Here is a 23,349-nt window from a genome sequence, read left to right as displayed (position 1 = left end):
CGACTTTTCCAAAGACTAAGCTTTGAGTGAAACAAGTGACCGTATGCTGGCCGTGTCAATAATAAAATAACGGAAGAAAACATAATTAGTCTAAATGACACTGAGATAAAATAGCTTGTCACTCAGAATATATTGAGCAATGAATAATCAAGTGACCAAAAACGGAAGTTCCTAATTTCTTATTGATAAGATACTTCGATGACTCCCTTTATAACATTCACTGTCGTTAATACGGAATGATATTTCCTAGTGATGAGAATTCATCAGAATAAACATTCACAATGGACTCATTGTTGATTGCAGTTGTCACAAAATCACGAATACACGATACTACTAAACTTCAAATTAAATATTTTAAACCTCTTATAAAACAAGTTAGTCGTTTCAATTAAATGAAAACAGTTACATAATTAATAAAAACTGTGTTTGTTATTTAATCAATAAAAGTGCAACTGTTATTACATAATCAAGTATAAGAATTCCAAGAAGAAATTGTACAGACTACAGAAATGAATAATGAAATCTAAAGTTTACAAATGAAACAGCAAATAGAAAAAACCATGTCAGAATACTTGAAGTGAGTTATAAGATACTTCTATGAATCATTCATTGCTTCTTCTCTTTTTATATACCCATCTCCAAATAATACCACAGATACATATAAATAATAATGATACAAATAATGGTATCACGATATATAAGTAGACGGATGATTTGCTATGACTTTCCACTTTGCTTATTTCAACTGTGACATTCTAAAGAAAAACAAAAAACGGTTGCATGAATCAGAAAATAATAAATATTTACCGGGCCTTGACCGGTTCCCTCGATAGTTTCATTGACTTTTTCAGTTACCTGAACTTCGGTGCTCATCAAAGTGCTTTCATTTGGAATAGTGGGTGTTGGTTTACTCAATTCATCAACCTCGGAGATCTTCTGAATAATTAAAACAGTAACATTCATTTCATAATAACATCAAATTATTCATTATACAATGTTGTCAGTAGTGATGACAGAAGACGATTCCACAATTAGTTATTCACAATTTGCATTTGTACAATCATTTGAACACGTGGTACCAATTGAGCAATCAGAGTGATGAGTACACATCATTCAACAACTAATTGACGACTCGTTTGTGTGATGAAATTTGTATTCTGGATATCACATCTAATCACCATTCAAATATAAATCAATAAACTAAACATTAACAGCTTTATTGAAACAATCTATCCAGGTTCTCAATAGAGAATCAGAAATCCTTGTTCAGGATTTCAACAATGTGAGTTGACTAAATCTACCTGATTCTCAAAACATCATACACATTGAATGAACTGAAAAATTATAATGATTTCAAGCATTGATGCCAAATTGTGAATAAATCCATTGTTAACTGTTTCCCTGCAACTAGAGCATGCTACTTGTATCTGATTAGAAATGGTCAATGTATAGAAAGCTATAGTTTAGTCACTCAGAGTAGAATACACGTCAGTTCTTATTGATAGCAATAAAATATTCTTTCGAGTAAGTGTATTTACTCGCAATGTGGAACTTGGTGACATTGAAAACAACCTGATAAGTTTAACAAGTAGTTACCTCGACACGGCAATCATTAACTTTCAAGTCATGAGTTGCCTTATCGTTACTTTCAATGCATGTTTTAGCCCTTCCACACCAGAAGCATTTTGTATTCATTGTTGCTGCATTTTGACATGTTTCAGGTGTTTTGTATTTCGGACAGTATGCTGTAAATAGAGTAAGGTAATTTAATTTTCAATTTTTCAAACAAAAGATAAGTGAATTGTTAACATGTAACAATAATTCATTAATGCAATATTGATTTTGGAATTAAGTGACTATTTCATTCACTGGAAAACTGTTATCACATTTCGTAATGCAATATTTAGTACACTTCCAGATTCACTGACATTTCACAACAGCATTTTTGAATTGAATGAAACTGCTTTGAATGTCAAGTATGGTGATTGAATTTTGACAAGTGAATTTTGCTGTTTTTCAATAATTGTTGATATTCAGACATGCACACACGATGCCGTCACTGGGTTCATCTGTAGTGACTCCTTTTTATCACGAAAACACGATTGGTTTAATGAAAACAAGTATTATTATTATTATTATTATTATTATTATAACCGATTGTACCTGTGCTTGTTTAATGTGCTCTTTGTTTGGCTGTGCTAATGTCATCTATATTATGCTTCCATTATTATTCACACACATCGATTGTGACCTAGCGCGAACTCGGTTACGTTCTGTAACCAAGCTTGTATCCTGACACGATCTCGGCATCCTTTCGATACCACGAGATCGCCAGCAAATATATCTCGACTTGGTCCATTAACTGCCTTCTGATATTTGGCTTCCGGGGGATTTTATGGATATCCTGGCACGCGTTCCTTTGTAGTGGCGTTCATAGTCAGTCGCGACTCGACACCACGCTACACATCAATGCGAACTACATTCATTTTTTGATGGTTTTTACAGTTTCTTTATAATTGATATCGGTGAAATAAAGTCACATGTTGTCTGACTGAAAAGTATATGGTCGTATTTTATTCAATGAATATTGAAGTCTATTTGATCACTGGATAGTTGAGTGATTCTCTAAAACATTGGTTGACTGAAATATGTTTGTGGTTACTCAATTTACATATTCACGAGAAGGAATGCATTTTCATACAGTTAAAATAATTCTGAAACTATCCACGATAAATTTTTATTTGGAGCCGACCCCTAACTAAACCTTCAAAGTATCGGATAAGTGTAACGAAACAGAGACTTTTATATTCAATCTATTGTTTCCACAGTAATGACAAAGACTTGGGTTGTTCATTTAAACTCAATACTTAGGTTAACTTTGATGTTACACATACAGAATGAAAAACAACAGACAGTTGGGCATCAATGCACCATCAAATGATTGACACTTAATCTTTCTCGAGACTAACATAATCTCATCTATTGTTTCGTGACTATGTGCTTAAGTTTATGTCAATTAAATGAACCCTTTAATATTAGTTCAAAATGGACTCGCAATCATTTGTAACATTCATCAATAAGTCGACGTGTAGATATTAATGGTAATTGAAACGTCGTTTGACACAGTTACCTGTATACGATTTAATAGCTGACTACATATACATATAAAATTAGTAATTTGATTAAACAATAGTGATGCCATGAAGTGTGTAAATAGATAATGCTGACTAGATAAGGTTTAACATACTCCCGATAACTTCGAATTCAACCAACGTTCCAGTTTTCGCCCATTTTTGAGGGATAGTTAATTGATGTAATGCAGCTGATTTGATAAATTGAACAGAAAAAGACAATTAGGATTTTGATTTGTTTTCTATGTATGACAAGTTGTTTGCATAATCTAAGTGGCGATAAAAATAGAAAACTTGAACATTTGCCATAAAGGATAATGTAGAGATCATCTAACATTTCCAAAAATGATTGTGTATCACACTCTGGGTTTTGAAATTGATCAGTATTCAACCAGTAAGTCAAAAACTCAAATCGATAATTGTTCTGTGTTATTTTGCGGAGAAATTAATACAATCAACATTTCACATTTCAAGATGCAAATAGGCAGAATAGAAATTCATAAACCAACGAAGAATAATGACTAGCAGTGTAGTCCGAGGCGTGTGCTTCGTCTTATGTAGGACTTGCCAGCTGGATATTCCTGCATCTAAGAATTGATGTTCACTCTCAGACTGGAACCTAGCACTATGCACTTCAAATGCCGTCCCGTTATGCACATTAGGCTGATCACTTCAGATACACAATAACTTGTACAATGGGGTGATGTTTTAATTCATCTTCTTATTGATTATTGAATCTTCCCATTGATGTTCAGGACTGCGATTGGTTCCACTGCTAGTCATTATACAGTTTCTCCCATAAGGCTTGTGACGTAAAGCAACATTCAGACAATCTTCCTAGGATGCATATGTATTTCTATAACAGACTGATCAGTTGCAGTTATAAATATCGACGGGAAAATTCAAACAAACAATACAAATATGATATTTAAAGCAGTTAGTCCCTTTTACAAATTTCGATAGAACAATGAGAAGACGGAGTTGATCTGAAAAATGTGATGTATTAGCGCTATACATTTCGAACAATCTGGTCACACATATACTTGTCAGGGCATGATAAAGATTCAGTAATACATTTTAACCGAGCAACATGTACCACTTGACCTAACATTTAGTTCAGTTTCTCAAATTCAACCATAAAACGCTATGTAACACCCTATCACCTACATTCAATACTTGTCTTTAAACTCAGCTACATCTTTCAATAACACATGAACATTTCAGTGAATCATGTTGATTGTGCATTTTATAAAGAAAATATCAACTTCAAGTAACATTCGTTTATTTATGTGTCATGCAAGACACACTTGCTTTTGCATTGAAGAATGATATAACTGAGGACTGCAAGTGTGACTATCGTACTCTTTGTGAGTGAATAAATGAGTGTGAATATCGTCTGGTTAATACCGTCGTTCAATTATCGCAGGCCCACATTAGTCAATAAGTAATCATAGGCATAAAATGTCTCCAAATAGCCATCCAAGCTTTTCCAATAAAGACATTCATCCGTCTTACTTAATTCACACAAGTAAACTGGTTGAGTGAGCCTTAGTAAATAGATGTTTGATGATGTACTTCACTGTACATCAAAATGTTAACAACATTAGTTGTAATCTTTCTTACGCTTTTCACACTGGAATTGACGGAACATTTCTCCTGTGATGTTATGTTGCTCAAATTGTGTAGGAATCTGGAAAAACGTATTTGAAGTTCAAGTCAAATTATCTCAACACACAACCGTTTATACTTAAAACAATTATTCTTTGAAGTAATATGTCATCATTCAGATTATCTTATTTACAGACAACTAATTACACTTACATTAAGCATACTGATATTCTCAAATTTTTTGTGATGTATGTTCCACCCAATGAACATAGATATTTTGAATCACTCAAGTCGTCAACTTCAGTGAATGTCGATGAACTATCTATCTGTCGTGAAATGTGAGATGAATATCTACGTCAGCTGAAATGAAATGTGATTGTGAACGACTGCAGGTATTCGACGCTCGGAATTTTCAACAATAAACGTTCCGAATATCCAATCATCAGAAGATGTAAGAAGGCTTTAGAAAAAAACGCATCTTTCCGTACAGTACTATAACATACACTGTCTGTTACTATTCGGCATCAACACATCATTGCTTTTGAAAGCAATTCACTTGTAGTCATTCGTTATTTTAAGCAAGTGCCTGATTGCAGTATGTCATCAAAACTTTGGTAGTAGTGTCAAACAGTCCAACTGCACATTACAAAATGTTGATCATTTTCTATCGTGTTCCATGTAACTTGATACATCCGACTATATTGATTACCCTGGAATATTTGAATGATCTGGAATACTTGAAATTAAATTACATTTCCATTCAACTGTTCAACTTACGTTCTCGTAATACATTGATATCTTTCCATTCGGATACATCAAGTTGATTACACTGCCGTCAACCACTACAATAAGAGGATAATGTACACTTAGAATTTAAAAGATAAAAAATTAGCAAGTTATTGTTTGATGTAACACTATCTATGCCAACTCACAAAATGATCTTATTTCAGTGAATATTCTCTGTGTCATTTCAAATACTTTCTTCAATTGAATTCGTAATAAATATTTTCAAGTGAATGAACGTCATGTGAATAAAACAGCTATTCATCCTTCAAAATGAATGTCAAGTGCCCAGTTTGTGAAGCTGTATTGTTATTGAAAAATTAATCGTCAAGTTCTCCATTAAGATCTGATAGTCGGAGAGGTCTCCACATGTACGTAATATTTTCTCAAATTTCTTATAAAATAGTCGACCTTAAGAACATAGGACATGAGATGTGGAGTGTTTGTTAACGATTGTAACTTGTCAATTCAATTGGTTGGGTAACATTTCAATCTATAAGCTGACTCTGACCATAGTGTTTATTTGCAGTAGATGAAAAAGTAATTACTTCATATATGTCGCTTCAACGATATCTTAAGTTAAATGGATAATATTCACGAATGATCATGAGCTGAATGAGTGTGTGATGAACATGCAACGCAAATCATTCATTTTGTGACAAACACTAAACAAGTCCTATTGAAGCCTGTAAATCAAAATGAATCTCTGCATTTGTTTTCTCACAAGTGAAATGGCATATCGACCTAGAGCATTAGTGGTGGTCAATTTATCACTTATCAAATCTAGTCTTTTTCAGTTCATTTTAACTGTGTTCACAATGAGTGAAGATGTGAGTGTTTATATTTCACATATGATCGAACGATCATTCATAGTTGACTTACCTGGAGCAAAATTTTCCTGGCTTTTAATAAACCATCTGATAGCAAGTAATTCCTCTGAAATAATAAAAATCGAAATGAATGTTGAAATATCTGCATAATGAATATCTATCTTCTTAAATAATTGTATATTATGAAATGGACTACCTTTGCATACAAGTTATCACCTTTATTTCGAGACTTAAATGAACCGATATAGATAAATGCTCACTAATCCCTTAAGAAGAAGTTTCAATAAGTACTATCATTTCAACGATATGACGAAAGTTTCAATCCAAACGACGGATCAGAATAATTGACATACGTATCATCTGTTCTAAGAGCTTAAGACTGGGTTAGAGATTTTTAATATGCATCTGAAAATGCCTATACAAATAATTTCATGAGATTCTGTAATTCATCAATTCTAATAACTGACCGAAAGGAATGTATATAACCTTGATGTTCTAATTAATATTGTTCGAGTAAATTATCTTGTACCAGTAGACTGTTCATGGTCGTTCATCGGTCAGCTTTTACAGAAAGTGTCTGGATTCAAAGATCATAACCATACAAATATTATAACAATGATGGAGGTGAGTATTCAATGGTCAACTGACAACAACTCAGAGACATTAAACTTTCAAGAATCTGGTAAATGCTAGGAAAGTATTGGAGGAGATCAAAGAAACTTTGACAATTCATTGGTTTCAATAATCCAAACTGACTGCTTACACAATATTAATTATTGCTGTGTATGTGGTCAGTTTGATTCATTTGGTCTAACAAGAATTATTGTGTTGGTGAGGCACCTTCTGATTTGTAGTGTTGATAGACTGTAGGGTAGGTTATGTTCACTTTGACAATAACATCACCTGATTTATCACTTCTACTCAATCAATGTGTATTTATTTTGAAGTGAATCACTGTTTTATTTATCATATTCACTTGACAGTGTTGTGCAACACGCACAAACGAAACAATCACTATGTGCTGGTCAGCTCTCGTGTAATAATCAAGTGAAATACTGAATCAATTATGCAAAATGAATGTGAGAAGAAGAAATGAGACAAGTTTAAACTGAATGGTGAAGGAACTCACTATTATTTAAAAGCTCTACTTTAGGTATTCTGACATCTGTGGAATATTTGACTTCTCCCAGTGCTTTGGTTGCCAACATCCGTGATCCAAATTGATTCTCTTCATAAAAACATGCAATGTGATTGATAATTTTACACTGAATCAATAAAATGCTTTTGAAATAAACTATAAACTTAAATGAATTTGATGATCTGTATTTGCTTTGCTGTAAAGTGTCACATTATTTACAATTTGAACAAGAGAAGATATTCAAAGAAGTCTTGAATGTCACAAGGAGCATAAAACTGTTTCCATGGCGAAAGTCAATCAGCTTTGATTAAAGAAATGAAATGTGACCAAGAAAACTCAGGAACAGTTAAAGTCCAATAAAAATTATTCACTTACTTGTATTAAAGTTTTCAATCTCAGTGATCTTTTCATCGTAAAATTTAAGCGAGGATTTCCATGTAACAGACTAAAAGGATGCAAATATATGGATAAGGAACTCCACTACAAAATGAAGTTAACTCACTCCAAAACGATCAGTTTGAACAAATTTGCTATTCGCAATTGGATGAGGCTGATCTAGTCGGATCCTTAGTGAATATTGGTAATGAAGAGACTATGTATGTGTTTTAGAATCTGACTGATTACTTACATAATGGTATGAATCGTTTTCAAAAACTATTTTGTGATAGTCCAACAATCCACGTTCTTTACAGATATCTTGACATTCAAGGAATTTGTAAAGCAACACGATGATCGAATAAAGTAGTACAGATAGACTTGACGAAATGGGTAATCTAAAATGGTTCAGATGAAGAAAACAACAATATCTCATTGAATCAAATTTCAATTTCTATGATACAGTCATTTACGTCAAAAGTGTAATCAACAATCACCTCATTTTCTTGTTCAAGGTGGTAAATCAAATTTAACCAAAACTTGTCTGGTTTATATAGACTTTTGAAGTGCTTGGTTGTTTCTTTCTGATTTGATGATTCAAATTAACCATTGAAAAGATCAAATTTTATAAAATCATATGTTTATTGTTAACCAATGATGAAGGTAGATGAAGACATCGTTATTCAATATTGTTCTAGCTATTGTAAACAAAGAGCTGATATTAATCAAACGTTGGTTAAAATTCCTGACCTCCTTTGAAGAAACCTCTCATGGATGTGAATAACAATACATACTACACAGTTTGTTGGTCACTTTGTGGTTCAAAATATTTGCTCGTGTGATTACGAACAAACAGTTTGTTACTTGTTGTAGGCTGTCAATAGGCTGTGAACGGTGCGTTGTTCTGATTTGATTGTTTTAACTCAAAGTACTACATACTGTTTTGACTGGATGTCGAAATATAAGTTTCTTCACTTTAATTTTGTTTCAATAAAAAAACGTTTTGTCAGACGATTAAACCATCGTTGAATATGATATTGCATCTTCCGAACAAAGCTTCATTCATTCTATCTGACCACCATATATATTGTACCACTGACTGTTAACACGTGTTATTTAAATATAGGTGTAGTGTTCTAAAGCAACAAGCTAATTTGACGTTGATTTAAACTTGAGTGTTTTGCTGCTGACAGAATAGATTGTCTGAAAAATCAGAGATCTGTTGAACGGTTCTGTATTTCAGATGTATCTTCCATAAATAATGATTGATTTCGATAACGAATAGCACAAGGATTTGTTTCTTTTATCGGAAATCAGTTGTGTTGGACAGTCCTCACAAAACTAATGCTTCACATCAAATGACCGACAACTGTGAAGATGCCATGCATACAACTTCACTCTGATCCAGTAGTTATTCATTGTAATTTTGTAAGCGAATTCAACGAATATTGAAGTGATGATACAAACACAGATTTTGATTCAGTTTGTTTCAATGGGACAAAGTTCGATAATGGGTTGCAATGATGTTCCTAATCAGGCGTGACTCTTCGATTTCGCTTCAATAAGCGTCAACAAGAAATTGACGTTGAATACTCAATATACATTCACGATTTGAAAGTGTGTTTTTGGAACGTCTTCCGATTTTATGTCGCCTAACTGTCTTCAATTCCTCTTTGACATTCCCATCAATTCATTTTATATACGAAACAACGGATGGAAATATTCACAACATTGCAATTCTCAATCTCAATTGAAATCTGGGAGGAGGTAGTAGTAATAATGGTCTGTGGTAAAATAGAGGGACTTCACAGAATGATCAAACAAAAACAAACTCATTGTAGTGAAGCTCAAAGAAAATGAGTTCGAAAAGGCTAAAATGAAACTTGCGAATTTGAGTAATCTGAGTATAGGGAAACGTTTGTTCAATTCTCCATACTCGAATCGGACGAGCATGCACTGATTATACACTTGATAGCAAGCTAAATGCAGTCTAACGAACAATTCCGGAGAATGGCTCTCAACCCATGTTGATTATTTACGGTAATCTGAAACCGCGATAACAAGTTGATAGACCCCACACAAATTCGAGGAATTTTTAACTCTTGAACGTGGATATACGGCATTTGGGACTTAGAGAATAGTCTATCCAGCTCATCAAAATCAACATTATATTCTGCAGTTTTTGAACTGGTTTCCTTAGCACGAAACGCACTCGCGGAAGCATCCAGATCGACTGAAAATTCGAACCGCCTAAACATTCATCGACGATCATAGGCGGTGGAAGTAAAAACTGTGATGTGCTAGATATAATTCCATCAAACCCATGTATAGTGACAGTGCTAATTTATAATTTGCAGAAATATAGTGATGCTTAATTACAAACCCATATTACACAACACTGATTGTTCACTGTTTCGATTGTTGACATACTGTGTTCAATCTTTTGATCAAGTGAAGGCTCATCTCTTACATCTATAATTACTAGAGACCATAAGGTGTTTGACAGCAAAAAAGTAAGGTTGAAGAGATTCAGAAGATAAAATTGTCAAACATGAATATATTATATTCAATGAACTGTATCTGTTCGAACTGAACACAACATTTGCCTCTTTCGTCTACTCAAAACTGTTCACACTGTGGACTGTCAATTGACGATTCACTAAGGAGTATATGTGGTTGAATATTACACAGAATCATCACATCTACTATTCGAGTTCTTCTCATCTAATATGCGTTTCCGCATAAAAAATATTTTTCTAACAACAATGACAATGATGATGACCATAATAGTTTACACGACCTAAGAGTGTGATTTTGAGGAAAAAAACATCAGTCTGTCGACCTGCTTTGTTGTTTGTAGGAATGTTAATGATTTATACTTTCTTCTTCCCAATCATTAGATTCTATCTCAACAATCAAATAATATGAAATTCTCTTTTGTTTAATTAGCCTGATATAAAACTGAAATAGAATAAGGAATGTCGCTCACTAATGATGCACCCACGCATACGGAATAAAGATCAATGAAATTTTCATTTTACAAATGACTACTACTTTTCTATAGAGAAACTGAAGAGAAAACAAATAGTTTTCATGTGAATTCATAGGTGGTCTTACTTCAGCTATGCGTCAACTCTGTAACCATTTATACTCTTATTCAAATGAGTTTACTAAAGGTCTTCTTAAAGAATTGTCCACAGTTGACGTTCCGATTTCATCAATCAATGGAACTATGAATGATTATTCTGATGCTTTTAGAATCGATTGATTAATCCATCCGACTTCTATTGCTTATGAGACTAAGATCAGTATTCCAGATAATTACATTCGACTGTTTGACAAATTTGCATTGATGTTAAATATTCAATGAAGTTGAATATCGTGGTTAGGTGAAAGCGAGCAGATTTTGAAGGAGTTGGAATACATTTCGAAATGTCATTCGGTATTGTAATTCATCTTGATTTTTGAACCGAGCTGAAATGAGTTTCTCCGTAAAGAAGCATTGGTAGGTGAACACTTAAAACGTTTGTCAGCTATGTTTGTGTCGATAATCTCAAAGTTGCCTATTTGGTTGACGTTGCTTCGGAGTTATCTTGATTGAGTTAGATCCTGTTCGGTATTTATGGTCTTCGGGTGAAATTCCGCGAAGCCAGTTTTCATGATGATTGATAGATATCATTGATCCGTATCCACACTCCTAAAGAATCCATTACTCCTCACGCAATACAAACTCATATCAGTCAAGTTTGCACAAAGCGATATTACTTCTAACTTACTCGAGGATCCGTCATCAAATTGAGAGTTCTAAGCATACTTGATCATTCTTCCTAGATCACACTACAGAAGGTAATTAGGAAACGTCAATAATTGATGAAATTAGTCCTAGTTTACAACACATTCTGTTGTTGATATTGCCTTATCGTGGATAACTAACTGACAAATATTTGTCATTCAATACTTCCTTTCGTGACAGAAATAATTTGACTGTGACAGATAAATTCATCGTTACCTGATATTGTGGATAAAAACATATTAATAATGACCAAGTGTAGGTGTTTACTGAATATTGACTAAGGTTAATAAGATCAGTTGAGTGATGTTTACTTAATTCTCTAAGTAAATAAATTTACTTTGATTTGCTCGTCATTTGGTATTGAAATTGGTATTTCTAAATTAACAGAATTCAAAACCTTTAGCAAATGCTTGAAAATTCTTCCATTATTATTATCATTATGCCTATTATTGTTATTAAGATGCACTATTTTAATCGTGGAACTAATTTCGTACTACTGTTACAGGTTTGTTCTTGTTGCTCCATTCAGACCCGAATTTTCATTTGAATGTCAGTTGATTGATTTATTGACGGATCAGTCTGTTTTTGGATGGACATTGAGTTAAATTATTCATTCAGAAACAGTAGTGTGAAATAATGCGCTTGGCGGTAGGTCCGAACTGTGTGTGAATATACTGCACACATGCTTCTAGATGGCTCAGTTTCTAACTTAGTAACAAGCTGTAAAATAAGATCAGATACCATTGATCAAATATCGAGTGAGTGGGACATCAACTATGGCCAATTAAATGGTATGTCTTCTAATAAGGAGTTGTAGAATTATGATATACTTCGTTGTCATTACTGCTCTAATATAAGACCAAATCCCCAAATTGTTGATTTTTTATGATTTAATTGCCTAATCTATAAGATCTTACGTGGAAGTCACATCATTGTCTACCCTGACTCAATCATCAATATATAGTGAATAGCACACTTAGATTAGAGATAAAACAGTTTAATAAATCGGGATAAGAATAATGTTATATAAGACCACGCCTGCGAGGCCGAGACATGCTATCCGATCAATTCGGATCAACTCAGTTCAATGTTCCAGCTTTTTTCATCGTTGGTCTTCTCTCCACCTTTATTGTTGAATATCTATTTCCCCAATTGTCCTGTGTTTGACTTTAACGATTGTGTGGTTAGGGCCCAATGCCACTACACTACTCTCCCACAAAAATCAACGTGACGTTGGTTCGATACCAAGTTGAGTGGGTTTTTCACGCGCCGGAGGTCACCAATGTTATTAGGAATCCTCCGGGTATTGATAAACTAAAAGATAAATCAAAAAGTATGCGCCAGCATATGGTTGGTAAATACGTGCAATAATTTTCAAATATCTGGTTTAGTGCTGAACACGCTTAAAACTAAAATTTGAGTGAAGATTATTTAGACTAAAAAATGAGAAAATAATAATAAAATGATTCCGTGTAGGGATATTTTATTAAGTCGTCAAAAGATGTGTGTCAATAGTATAACTTATAGTTAGTACATATTTTGTGTTCTGATATATTTCTAAAAACAATTAACACTGTAGTAATATTAATATTGGTATTAGTGTTTGTTTAAATAATGAAATCAAATAATCTTTATTCCGGTAAGCTGTCCGGATGAGCTGATTTCCTGTTGCATCTGCAATAGTGGACCAACCGAAAAAAACAAAATGTTATCGTGTAGTCAGTCAGTCATTAACAACGTACGGCTTCGTATGTACGTACATCAGTTCGAGTTGCCATACCACATTGACACACAGATACAACTGTCGATTCAAATCCCGTAGTGATAAAAGTAGTAAGAGTATAAGCAGAAATCGGAAAGAAGATGTGAAGATGTTATTCAAAGAGTATATTACAGCGAAATAAATTTCGAAAGAGAAGAAAATAATGGGACGTGAAGAATTAAAAAGTTTAGAATTTAGGGAACGCAAAGAGTGGATGGATGTGCGCCATTGAAAACGATTTCTAGCCATGTAATTCAGGATCTCTTACCATCGAGTGCTTTCATTTAGCGGTCCCCAACCAGGTAGTCTACAACTACCAACATGGCTTCGTCCGCCTGTCAGTGACTCCATGTATTTCTTCCATGTTTTCGTCTGGCCGCCTCTCAGCTTTCTTCCAACATTGCAAATCGTGGCAGTCGGTGGTTGTGCATACGTAACACCTGTTCCGGCCACCTCAACTGTAGAGATTAAAGACTTCACCAATTGATTTAACATCCTCACGCAGTACTCGTTTCCTAAAAATTGCATTAGTTACTCGGTGGTCCCAGGATATACTAGCAATGTTTCGAAGACAACAATGATAAAATAACAGTGACTTACGAATATCCTCTAATCATAGCTTGACTATAATTAAATAGGACCATTGGAGACTTCCTTGCAGCGTCTTTCCGACATCCAGTAAAACGCAGACAAATACGCCCTCGCACTAGAGCATGATCTGAATCTAAGCATGTGCTCCGGGATGAACGACAGTCTTCTACAAAGCCCCTCCACCAGTGGCTGATAAAGATGTGATCACTTTGTGTCCAACGTTGAGACGAATTCGGGGGTCGCCATCACAAAAGGTGTTTTTCCTTATGCTTAAAGTTAGTGTTTGCAAGAAACAGGCGGCTATCTGAGCACAGCTACAACAGTCGGTCGCCATTATCTGTTCTTTGAGCCACGACACTAGATGTCAACTAAGGTGTTTTTCCTTTTCGCTACTTGTGCATTAAAGTCATCAGCCACTATTACCACACCAGAGCGACAAGATTTTCAGAGAAGGTCGGAAAGCTTTCTGTAAAATTCATCTTTCACATCATCTGAGTTTCAGTCAGTGGGAGAATAGGCAGAGACGACGAAGAGGCAACGACGAGTGTCCCTACCCTTCCGAGTCCTTACTGTTCCGTTTGGTCGGACAGCGCACAAACGACTGTCTACTGGGATCCAGTCTAAGAGAGCTAGTTCTGCTCTAGAACTCATTGATAAACCTACACTGGTGAGGTCACGAGAAGCAGCATTAGTTCTGTCGGATACACGAAACGTGAATCGAGTTGGTTCATTACTTTGACATGGTGAGGTCAAATGAACAATGCTACTCGGATCCTATGTGCGCGTTTTGTAGACGCAGCACACATGAATGACATGAGATTCCAAAGTCCTAACTAAGAGAGCCTGCTGTCCTACTTGACGCAGTGTTCGGACGTTAAAAGATCCTACGTGTAGTTTAGAGCGTAGTTTCAAGAAACCAGAAATAACGTTCCGCATACTCGAATCGTTTTCATTAGATTCACGAGGTGCTAGGAGAATGGGAGAAGAATTAGTCGTGAGGATAAAATAGTTGTTGGCAGTTGAAGGAAGGATATGTTGTTGATCAACTTGGTCACGTGTGCTAATGTCACTTCCCGGCTGCCAACACCGTGGAATGGTGGTTTTTGAGGAGCCTGAAAAGTAGGTTTTATTAGTGTCGGTCACAACGACCTGAGACCGTGACCGCAGCTGTCAAGGGATAACTGCTTGAGGCCGGCCGCCCACGGCTATTTGGTGGAAGGTTTTTACTTGATAGCTCCGTTCTTCAAAGAGCCTTACTACAGGAGACGAGAATCCGTGAGGTAAGGAGAGGCGTGACATTTTTAAGGTCGACCATGTCTGACCTCTACCTTCGAAGTGATAATAATCCCTGAAGATTCCTCATAAGAGATGATCGAGCATTTAACAACAACACTTCATTCAAATCTCGAGATAAATATGATAGTTGTATGCAAAGACAGTCTGTGTTCAAACGCACATTTATTGAAAATGATAGGTATTCATTGCGCAGGAATTTGAACATCCATTTTGATGTTCATAATTTCAAGGAAATTAATCGCTGTTAAATGGTCTTATAAAAAAGTCAACGCTGCGAGTTAGTCAACATGTGAAATCTAGACACTTACATCTTTATTACTTACTTTCTTACGCCTGTTACTCCTCGTGAAGGAGCATAGGCTACCCACCAGCATTATCCATCCAACCCTGTCCAGAGCACTTATTTATTCGACCACACACTCACAGTACGAACGTCATATATCCAGTCTACCGTCATCTCACCACTCAATGCAAAAAAGAAGTGTGTTTTATATGAAGTAGAAGTAAAACAGTGTTGCTTCAAACTGATATCTTCTCTGTACAATGCCTAATTGTCATGCTTCACTGAAGTTATAATGTGTTGTTGAGAGATGAACCTGAGTTTCAAGACAAGCATTGCTTGTATGCGATTAAGCGTGATATATTGTTTAATGATCGAATGAAAAATATTTGGTCAAGTACTATATGTTGATTAGCTGAAATGTATTATTGTATCTTTGAACAGTGAAGATAACTGTCATTTTGTATTGTTTGTTTGAATCCTTCCATTAGTGTTTCTATACTGCAATCGATCAGACTTTTATTAATATACGTGCGTCTTGTGAGGATTGCCTGGATGTTTTCTTAAATCAAAAGCATTGTGAGCAAAGACAAATGATAATTAGTAGTGAAATTACAGTCTCACACATTAGTAAGAAGTTTCAATAAATAATGCAGGAATGAATTAACATTACGTTCATTGATCAAGTCAGTGTATATCTTGACTGAGTAGCTTAGTGAATGACGGAATGTCGTTTAAAATAATTATGCTCAATTATAGTATGAAAGTGAATATAAACTCTACGATAGACGTTCATCCTGCTGACAATTTCGATATAAGATAAAACGCGCTTTTTAAACGGCACTGCGAATCACAAATTTTCTTTGGTTTGTAAACTTCTGTGTTGCCCATTTTTAGTTTGAAACGTGAAATATGTAATAAGTTGAACAAATCTTTCCAGATGTTGCACAGATTTCTTTGTAAAATAATTCAGGAATTCCTTGATTTCATTTATGATTTATTCGCTGAATTTCGATCACTTTAGAAACTCAGATCTTTGTAAACCATATTTTTTGAGGATGTTGGATTATCATCAACTGATCGTTTATACAAAAGGTTTTAGTATCTTATTCAGATCGCTCGTTTAACAGTGGAAGTCAATTGTCATAAATAAAGAAAAGAGATTAAGTGTCAACTAGATTATTGTGGATTGACAAGAAACAGTCGGTATATGTGATTACGAATTTTCCTGAGAAAATGAAATGGTCAAAACACTTCATGTAAATGCGATAACCAAGATCTCTACTTTGCAATACATATCCGAAAATTTTAAGGTATAGACGAATAATTTCTAGTTTCACGATTACTATCACGGTATGAAAATGGATTACTTCTCTTGAGTATGGACACTGATTAACTAAATACCTATTTCGTTTCATCATGTGATAGACTGCTGAAATAACATTTTGATTACTTGGGAAACATGTGAGATCCAAACTAAGTTTTGGACTGAAGGATAGCTGTCCAGGTGGGTTAGATACGCGCCCTTGCCCGTTTGAAACCAAAACAAAGTAACTGAGTAAAATGACGGTTCTATAATTCATTATAAATTTTTAATGTACATTGGTACATAAACAAATATGACCACTCAGCTATCCAACCAATGATTGTTCAATTGATCAAGTTTAAATTACAGCAAATAAGGAAGTTGATAAATGATGCAAGAAAATTACCAATCACAACAAATAAATGTTATTCTATCCTGTCTGGATAGACCACGCACAGGTTCGCTCAAAAGATAATATTTGGTTGCTTTGCACCACAGAGTGTTTTCAATTCTGGAAGAGTGCCTCAATTCACAACCAAAAATGCACGATTCCAGTCAACACAGGCAACGCAATCATAAGGACCAACAAACCAATATGGCTGCCACCAGGACTAAGTATAAAGTAAAACAACATAAGTGCAGTTCGGGAAGAAACACGGAGACTTAGTGAAGGCGTAATAAAAATAAAAACTATAATAAAATACAAATATTAACAATTCAAATGTAATCAAAAAATTAACAATGTACAACTAAGGAGATCAATAGGAGCAAAGTGCAGGTATATACATAGAGGGATTTTCACACACACACACAAAACATTCAAAACCGATCTTACAACTATTCCATGAAATAGTGATCAGATCGTCTTCAGTAACCTTTGAATAAAATATTTTTTCATCATTAAATAGCTTTCTTTGGTCCAATAAGTCTGTCGTAGTAAGTCGACGGAAATCTTTTCAAGAAGAACGTCATTGCAGACAAAACAACGTAACACGTTCTTTGTTTGACTGAAGTAACACAATTGAAAATGAATTTTCATTCTAATAACAACGGACTTTCTTGCACTGATTCCAATCATAAAACTGATAACGTGAAAAGAAACTGCAATCAACAAAACTTGGGTGTAGTGTGATTTGCTGAGCCTAACGACATCATCCTGTGTAAATGTCTTAATTTAAACGCTTTATGAAACCCATTAAATTCGCCTTTCGAACCTTATCGTTCATACTTGACATTCAAAGTAGCTTCATCGAATTCACACATGTTTTTGCGTAGTGTGAATGAAGTTAAAAAATGCACCAAGTATAGAATTACGCAACGTGATAAATGAAATGGTCAATTATTTCAGAAATCATCATTATGTAATTGAGTTGTGGTTAAATATTTTGTGATTCTCGTTTAATTTGGCTGACAACTAGAAATGAAATCAACTTATTCTTTTCACAGACATTTGTACAAAATACAGTTTGAGTAAAGTAAGCTAAAACTCAACTACAGAGAGTATAGCATGTAATTAGTGTGACAAATTGAACATATGCATTGATGGTAATGATCAGAATGCTCATCATTTGAGGTTAGTACCTTTCAAACTGTACAAGTCGTATTATGAAAAGAATAAACAATAGTTCGAAGCATCGGTTGCCAATAATGATTGAAAACATAAAATTTTGGCATCTTATTAAGTCTGTGGCGATTTCAGAAATGAAATTTAAAACCGTCGATCTATGTGGATTGTTACAAAATACCAATAGAAACAATGGAACCGAAGAAGTCTAACCTATTGGAAATTGTGTATCATATTTTTCCATTTACTAACAGTTTGTACACTCCTATTTTCGAAGTTCAGAACAAGTATTTTGGATTTTCTGTCGAGAAATATGTCACCTGGATGGATCGCTTCACAAAACCCATCAATTATAAATTTATTGGTTTATGTCTGAAATGTCTTTAGACGTGACGTCCATAACGCAAACTTTGTCACACGAATGAATCGTCATTTGTTTATAGGATAGTGAGCACTTATCCTGTTGATAGTCAAATCCGTAGTAAGTGTTCTAACTGATGGTAAGATTGCAAATTATGTAACTAAATTTTTGAATTCTCTTCTATCATCACAGTGAATAATGATTATTGAGATAATTGAATAATAGTTGTGGTTTAGTAGGAAATTCTACTTTTTCTCTTTATTCAGAAGCGCTCGAATAACAACAATCTGAGTACAACAACAACAACCATTAGACACATTGAAATCACTTCGGACATTAATGAAATTTAGATAAGAGAAGACCTTAAGGATACTACCGTAGAAATTGTTCGAAATAATCAAACACAATAAACAGAACAAATCGCTTCACCATTTACATGTAATCAAACCTTTAGTCGTCTATTTCATTGTTGTATTTGTCGGTGTTGTTATAAGTAGATGGTTTCATAATCAAACGACTAATAATGAATGATTATCAGAAACATCTTATAACCTCTTCTTGTATTATTCTGACCATGTATCTCATTATAAATCTTTATATTTAATTATTTATTTCAATAATTTGGATTAATTTCCTTATGGAACTATGTATATTCTTATGATTGTTCATGTAATGTCTGATGCAATATTACTGACAAAATATCAAACACCGTTTTTAGTATTAGCGTTATTGTATCCATCATTAAATAAAAAAGTGACTTAGTTATTAGGAATTTCACAGCATTATATTTTTAAATTAGTATTGCTGTGTATACGTGGTAAAGATGTCACGAGCATTTCTAGTTTGACAACACTTCAATCTGTAACACCTATAAAAATCACGCCAACCAATTGAAATCAAAAGTCAAGAGCTTGTAGATTCGAAGATTTATTTGATAGACTATTGAGAAGTGATTGATGTAAACTGGCTAGCGATTGTAGGAGAAGTTGAGCATGGAGTTTTCACTCGTGATACAGTGCAAATGCACAACTGAGAACCTTCAGTTAGGTAAGTCCATTAAAATTAATGTCATCAGCATCCGATAACGACGACTTGCAGAGCTATTGATTTTCGGGGTATATTTACCGCTACAGATCATTCTCTCTCTATAGGGTAGTGCTGAGTTACAAACTATTGTTAACTTGATGTTTTCTTTGCTGATTATGATTACTTCCATGACTTTATTGTTGACATGATCGGTATACTGACAAATCTGTCATTCATTGATTGGATCTTAGAAGGGATCAAAGTGAAGTTTTCTTTATCAGCTTCGAACGAAGCACCGATTTATTGTTTAAAGTCGAGGTAGCGGCTTGTATTAAGTGTTGCGGGGGGATAAGAATTCAATGTTGCGCAATGAATTACTGTTTTACGAGGCACACGTACTCCGGTGTTGACAGCGAAAATGTTTTCAGTCAAATTCAATGTTCTGAACTGCGCTGGGAAGCAGATTTCTAGCATGTTTATCTTGAGTTTCCGAAGGTAAACGTTTATCAGTTTTGACAACGACTGTTACTCTTTGCGGTCTACTGAAACACAAATACCTACTCTATGGTCAAAGTTCTTCCTCAATTATTTTTGAATTATCGATTAAAAGCGCCGTCAGTGAATCTACAGGTTTGTCGAAATGATTTCAGCTTTTTCGGCCACCAACTCATATGGTTTGACCCGAAACTTATTGTTACCCTACCCCATCTACTTGAAATAAGATGTGTTCATTTCGAATGTCTTAAACGTATTTTTGACGATCATGATCTCGAAATTGAAATAAACTGACTGGCTTCACGTAAAAACTAATCATTTCTTTAAACTCTTACATACTTTCATTCTTGTAGGCGTTCTTCGATATTGTTACTATTTTATTTCCGATTGACCTTATCATATCAACACTATTTTGAATCTTAACATTCAACTTCTTTTTATGGGGTGCGGAAACTTGTTCAACACTATGGAGTTCTTGAGAAGATTGTCAGAATTATCAAGAACTCATACGACCGACTGCAGAGCAAGATGGCGCATGGAGGACAGCTGACAAAATATGGAAATGGATAGGACATGTACTACGCAAATCATCAAACTGGATCACGAGGCAAGCCCTAACTTGGCGTCCTAAAGGGATACAGCGAAGTGGAAGGCCAACGAAGACATTACATCGGGAAATAGAAACAGATATGAAAAGGATGAATAACAACCGGAAGGAGCTGGAAAGGTTTGTCCAGGACAAGGTTGGATGGAGAATGCTGGTGAGAGAATTAAGTGAGTTTGTAGGTACTTTTGGGAAGCGGGCTCTTACATTTGTACTAAATATCAAATCCAAGGTTTCCAGGACCTCTTAGCAGTTGTTTTACTTTGGTAGGTTGAACGAGTGCCACAGTGCTCGCATGCATTCTCAAGATCAAATAATACGTGCGATTTTATAAGCAACGTACGCTGTTGAAGTAAGTCAATTGTGCCACAACTCATGGTTTTGGTGAGGTTTAGTTCTTTGAGATCAAAACTCCACAAAAATCACCCACCTGAGATACAAATCTTCTCCACCATCACAAATCTTGGTCTCAGACTACATTTGTAATCTGCTTAAAAATAACATTTGTGTATATGACTATAGTTTGCACTCATTATAACGCGATTACTACTTAGTTTACAGCAAAAGGTACAGATTTCCATCTTTATTTATTTGTTTTTTTTTTCGCGGATAGGAAACACTAGGCGTTTCAGAAAACCAACGTTTCATAAGTGGTTGTAAAATGTTTTGAATTATTTGAATTATAGTACGAACTGAGAGTCCCAGAAATAACGCAACTGAATTAAGAAGTGAGACACAAGCACACACGAATATATTGTATTTGGAATTCGAAATCGAGCATTCAACAAGTACAAAAGAATCATTAGTTCAGTCAAACACCACAGGTTGTTATTGTGATTATTCTTATTCGAATTAGTGAACTAACTAGGAGTTCTCAGTATACTACAATTTAGCCCGGAGAGAACTAGATGAACTTGAACTAGTTTCTTGTATTTGGAATTCAAAATCGGATAGTCATCAAGTACAAATCAATCATTAGTTAATATAGATGGCACAACTGCCGCAGCCTAAATATGAGTTTAAATTTCCGTAATCAATTGCTTTTCGTCTCTTTAGATTTCTGGTGTGCCTGTCAAGCCATGTTTTCGATGTAGACTCCGTATGATACAGAACGTACTAATTAGTACTACAATTAACAACCAAAACTTGAAATAAACATACCTGGTTTCTGCAATTGTGTTTTCAGTAATATGTCGATGTGTACACTTAAATAATTGATATCTAGAATTCGAACCATAGGTTTTCAACCACTGCCGTGTCCAACTAATTATTGTTGAATCTTGAAATATTCAAGTTATAAATAATGTAGATTTATTTAAAACATATTTTTCACATTGACAAATTGATCTACTCACAGTGACGACATGGTGAGGGTAAACGACATTTGATTTGAAATCAACCAAACTGTAATTAGGTTCGAATTTACGTTGAGCTTGTCCACATTAACCACGTTTCACACCAAAAGCAAACACATTATGGGTGCAAATCAATTTCGATAGGACATCACCAGGATTTAGTCCTTCTGAAATATTCACCATAAATTTATTGAGAATGTCATTGGAGAATGATGAATCATTAAATATATCGGTATCTACCACAACCGCATCACATTTTCAACCGCAATTTCATTTGTTCGACATATTTTTCTCATTTTTATAGGGAATCTCAGCAAAAATATGTATGACAATCCATCTCTGGCAAAAGAACATGAGAAATATGATAAGAATTTGACTGGTCAGAAACTTTCATCACAAAGCTATTCTGACTTTCATTCGATGAGCTCGTATTTATTGTGCTGCTTCAACAATTTTCACGATAGGAGCCCCATCACTTCACTCGGCTAATATCAAGTGAAACATAAGCTCGCTTTAGCTGTCGTTTAGTTCGAGGGTTATGCAAAGCTAACATGGCTTCATTTAGTTCTGGAAATGAGATAAGGCTTCATACTTTCTGTGTCAACAACAAAGTCTGGGACACAACCGAGGTAGGTATATTATCACTTCCGAATATGGAAATTATTTTCCAAAATCGTATATACAGATAAGTCGTCGCTAGAAACTCCCATCCTGATCGAATTCGAACTACATTGTTTATCTTCGTTAGTGGTAAAACAGTAGCTCTACAGACTGATCGCATATGTCCGATTTTGCAAAATTTAAAACATTTGTCACTACGAAATAAACGCGAATTACATGAATGACATTTACCACAGAAAAAACATAAACCAAACTGGTGCTCACATTCGTAACCTGCTTTACAGTTCATCAAGCAATGTGTTCATTTCTTTCGGACACCTCAATTTATGCACTGTATATTAACTGTTTATGTATTTCACATCATTCATAAATGCAGACAAACTTCGCTTTTTATCAACTTTGTGCAGCTAAAACCACTGTTATTATCACT

The 23,349-nt window shown here is 34.6% G+C and overlaps 1 protein-coding gene across 1 annotated transcript in view; it reads right to left on the bottom strand.

The window, feature by feature from the left end:
- Positions 1–439: 439 nt before the first annotated feature.
- The window catches only part of MS3_00000747 (uncharacterized protein), a 77,884-nt gene continuing 54,974 nt past the window's right edge, over positions 440–23,349 (bottom strand). Inside the window, exon 10 of the mRNA XM_051208396.1 lies at positions 440–1,446. The gene's annotated coding sequence lies outside the window, so the exon portion shown is untranslated. The remainder of the gene's footprint in view (positions 1,447–23,349) is intronic.

Source organism: Schistosoma haematobium, chromosome 5 (assembly GCF_000699445.3).
Source record: "Schistosoma haematobium chromosome 5, whole genome shotgun sequence".
NCBI lineage: Eukaryota > Metazoa > Platyhelminthes > Trematoda > Strigeidida > Schistosomatidae > Schistosoma > Schistosoma haematobium.
Note: the sequence above shows the minus strand (reverse complement) of the source record. Positions and strands in the feature narration are given on the sequence as shown.